We start from the raw sequence: 4,545 nt of genomic DNA, 5'->3' as shown, positions 1-4,545 counted from the left end.
CGGCCCCAGGTAAGGGCCCCCCCTTCCTCCCCAGCCAGCTTCCTCCCCTGCTCCCCTCCCTCCCTGCTGGGGCCACAGCCTCACAAACTAGATTCACAATAAATAAAGCCCACAACCCACCCCTGCGGCGCAATGTTGGGTTGACTGACTTTCAGAGGATCCTGACCTGTGCTTTGTGTTTTCATACAGTTAAGAAAGAGAGAGAGGCACAAGGACTCGAGAAGGGGGGCCAGGGAAGGGAGAGGCAGGGAGGAGGGAGTAAGGCACAGAAAGACAAGCCAGAGGGGCCGAGTCACACCCCGGAGGGGGGGCTGGGCATGCTCTTGCTTCCCTCCCTCCCAGGGGGCTTCTGAAGACCCTCTGGACAGGCCCCCCATCCATCCCTTGTGGAAGGGAGGAAGGGGCTGCAGGGAAGGGGAGAGGAGAGCTACTTCCTGTGGTGTGTTACCAAATTGTTCCCAAGTTGCTCAGATGGAGGAGGAGTTCCCAATTGCAACAGCAAAAGACCCAAACAATGAATGCCCCACCCCTAAATAAAGAGTAAAGACATTACAGCAGAAATCCAGAGAGAAGGGGCCAGGAGGCCCTGGGGTGGAGAAAGTGGGGCTGGGGGGTGGGGGACAGAGAAAGCTCCAAAACACTTTTGAAAAAGGACAACACCCAACACCCTCCAAAGGAACTGAAAGTCGGCGAGCAGGACGCCTACCTAGCGCAGGTGGCGGCTTAGCCAACGGCAGTGGCGGCTGCCTCGTCCTCCTCGCTCGGCTCCGGGGTCCCCTTTCTGCTCCACTCTCCGGCCCGGCCACAGCAGGGCTGTCTGTGTGAGGGGCAGGGGCAGGGACCAGTGGGGCGGAGCGAGGGCACCTGCATGCGGGGCTGGGGTGTGGGGGCGACCTAGGGCCCGCCTCCCCTCACTTGTGGCGGGGAGAGTGATCTTCCTGGCCTGCAGAGAGGAGGGAAGAGGGGGCCTGTCCCAGGCTGGGGCGGGCTGTTGTAGCATTCTGACGTTTCCCTATGGACTGTACAGAGGCGTCTGGGGACCCTGACACCACCCCCGAAACACCGGGCAGAGCGGCAGAACACCCTCCCTGCCAGGGGCAAGAAACCAGCTCCAGGGGTCGCTTCCTGGCTACCCCGACGGCGGCGGCGGCGGCGGTGGTGGTGGTGGTGGGGCCTTCTGGCCCAAAAGTAGGGCAGGGGAACCTGGAAGCCACCACCGTGCCTCACCTAGTCCAGAGCAGCAGCGGGGCAGGGAGCCAGAGGCCAAGGCAGGGTTGGGGAAGGGGTTGGGGGAGGCGGGACAGGCAGGGCAGAGGCAGAGTCTGGAGGAGAACCTCAGATCTGCACCCCATCATTTGTACAGGCTTGTCCTCCGAGCTCCCTAGTGAAGCTCGGGCCGAGCTGGGGGGTGGGGTTCCCCTGGGGAGGGTGCGGGTGGAGGACAGGCCCCTTTAGAACCGTGCTGGTTGTTTTGTTAGGTTGATTTTGTTCCTTCTCCGGAAGGTTGGGGTGGGCTGGGGAGGGGAGAAAGGCAGTTCTGTTGCATCCTTTCTTTCTTTCTGTCCTCTACTTAACAGAGTCCGTTTTGCATGTTTCTTTCTGCTTGGCTGCTGGTGCACAGCTCCACCGAGGCCTCTTCCGAGGGCTCTCCGAGAACTGGGCTGCTTCTGGGGGCCTGCAGGGGTCCCCGGGCTGGAGGAGAGAAGGGCTGAGTGGCTGACGACGTCTAATTTTTGCTTTTCGGTGGGGCTGGGCTGGGGGATTTTTCCACGTCTCAAAATTTCTTCTCCCCCCGTTTGAGGAACCTCTTCTTTTACATTTTGTCATTTCTTTTGTCGATCTTATCAGAGGAACCAGGACTGAAACGGGACAAAAAAAAGAGGCGATGTTGAGAAGAGCAGGGGCAGGTCTCCTCTTGCTCCCCCCGCACCCCCCGCCCCTGCCTGCTGACCGCAGGCCAGTGCCCAAGGCCCCTGGACCGCCAGCCTCCAGCAGAGTCAAGGACACCAGCACCCCACGGAGAGGTACATCCCCATTCTGTCGGTGGCGGCATCTCCGATGGGAATCCCACCGCTCCCAAGAGACCCTGCCCCCCAGTGCTAGAGTCCAGCTGGCCTTCCCGTGGGCACGGTGCCCAGCGGGTGGGACCCCCGTGGCTGAAGCTGGCACAGGCACAGACCTGGGATCTGGCCATGGTTCCAATTGTTTAGGTTTTTGTGTGGGTCCTTGAGGGTGGGGAGGATGCCAGGCTGGAGCTTTTGTCCCCAGAGGGGTTTTGGGAGTGGGGTGGGGGTGGCACAGCTTCTTGCTGAGTTTTCTTTCTGTCTCTTTGGATTAAAAGCAGAAATTCCCGTCTGTACTCCCCCAGCCAAGGTCCCACAGGCTGAAAAGCTGGGGAGGGAGGGGGGATGCCACATGGCTTCAGTCCCTAGCGGTACCAGGCCTGGGGGAGGGGCTCTGTAGCCCACTGCGCTTGATCCTCTATCCTCAGGGCACCTGGCGCTTGGGCAGGGCCGGAGGCTCCCTGGGGCAGGACTGGCTTCCCTAAGGGTGCCAGCAGGGGGAGCCACCTCCCCACAAACGAGCCTTGGTGGCTGCTGGTCACAAAATACACCTGACCTGGAGGCGATGCCCTCCGCCAAGGGCTCTGGCCCCACCTTGTGGCCAAGGGGCAGTGGGGGAGGGTTGGAAGGAGGGGGTGTTGTTCTCCGTGGTCTGCCGTACCTGCGTACGCCTGGTAGTACCCTTGGGGCAAAACAAGGGTCCCCGAAAATGTATTTCAGGGCCCCCATGGGGCTCTGGGTCACAGACTCGGCTCTGCAGGGGCCAAGCTGAGCTAACAGAGTGCACTGGGTAAGGCCCCAGTCAAGCCCGCACGGAAGCCAGATGAAGTGGGTGGCTGATCGGCCCGAGGCTACACAGCCCATCCGCTGGGCCTAGCCAGGACTCAAATGCCGGCCCAGTTCAGAGCCGATGCTCCTAATGGCTACTTTCCTACTTTCGGCACCGCTCACCAGGAGCCCAGGGCCAAGGCTGCCACACTGGAGTGAGGGCCTGGGGCGGCCAAATCAGACAGCTTTTCCAGAGAAGCCAAATGCCCAGACAGAATTTCATGCGAAAGTTCTCAATGTTTAAAGCCACTTGTTTCAGGGGTGCCCGGGCGGCTCATCCGTTGAGCATCCAGCTTCGGCTCAGGTCATGATCTCACAGTTCATGGCTTCAAGCCCTGTGTCGGGCTCTGTGCTTATAGCTAGCTCAGAGCCTGGAGTCAGTCTTCGGATTCTGTCTCTCCCTTTCTCTCTGTCCCTCCCCTACTCGCGCGCTCTCTCTCTCTCTCTCAAAAAAGAAAGAAAACATAAAAAAAAATTTTTTTTAAGTCACTTGTTTCAGACACACGGATTCTGCCTGCAGGCTGGGCCCGCCCCCAGGCTCTGGTTTGGGACCCCGGGGTCCTCTACTGTGAGATAAGCACATAGAGAAGATCCCTGAGAACCTTCTTCGAAGACGGAAACATTCTCTGGTTGCTCTATCCGATCTGGTAGCCAGGAGCCACACGCGGCTCCTAAGCCATTGAAATGTGGCTAGTGTGACTGAGGGACTAAGGTTTCCTCTAGTTAGTTAATGTAAACGTCAACAGCCACACGTGGCCAGTGGCTGCCCGAGTGGATGGTGCGGATGGAGGGCGTTTGGCAGCACGTGGGCAGGGGGCTGCCACAATGACTGGGGTGCTGCTGGCGTTTACCAGACGGGCAGAGATGCTGAACTTGCCGCAGCGTCCTGGATGAACACATGCCCCCCTGCGGCAGGGCTCCCAGAGGACCTGCCCAGCGCCCAGCCCCACTCGCGGACGGAAGGCCGAACGGAGGCTCACGGGATACTTGGCACTGCATGGGGGAAACCCAGACCCAAGGCACCCCCAGAGTTGTTGGCGGGGCCAGAGTCGGCAGCTAGCCCCTGGGCCTCTGGTCTTGGCCTGAGAAGGTGGGCAGGGAGCTGCCGGAGTGACCCCCTGTCACCGCAGTCTCAGGCCTCAGTGTTCTTGGGAACCCCCTTCCCAAGGGGAGATCACGCTGGAACCCTTTGGCCACGGCTGTGGGAGCCTGGTCCTCACCCTCCCTGAGAGGGACGAGGCAGAGGGACAACCGGGACATGGAGGGCCTGCGCAGCGCCAGGCTTTGCCAGACCAAGCCCAGACCCCAGGCTGGTCCCCTTGGGGTCCCCTGAGCTGCACAGCAGGAGGACAGCCACCAGTGCCCAGATGGGGGAGCCTCCCTGCCTCAGAGGAAGACTCCAGTTCAAGGCCGGGAGTGAGGGACAAAGGTGGTCCCAGAAAATCTCCCCAGGGCCTCCTCATGGATCCCAGGAAATGGGGGCCCTCTGCCGCCAAGCACAAAGTGACTTTTTCTGCTCACCCTCTCTGCTCCGAGCCAGGTCCGAAATTGATTAAAACTAAGTAAAAAGCGCTGCCCAGGGAATGACAAAATTGCTAAAATTCTCTTTTCTTCCCTCATTCTATTGTTCTCTCTCCATCTGGTGCTCCAGAGA

This window comes from Suricata suricatta, chromosome 12, assembly GCF_006229205.1.
Source record: "Suricata suricatta isolate VVHF042 chromosome 12, meerkat_22Aug2017_6uvM2_HiC, whole genome shotgun sequence".
Classification (NCBI taxonomy): Eukaryota; Metazoa; Chordata; class Mammalia; order Carnivora; family Herpestidae; genus Suricata; species Suricata suricatta.
Note: the sequence above shows the minus strand (reverse complement) of the source record.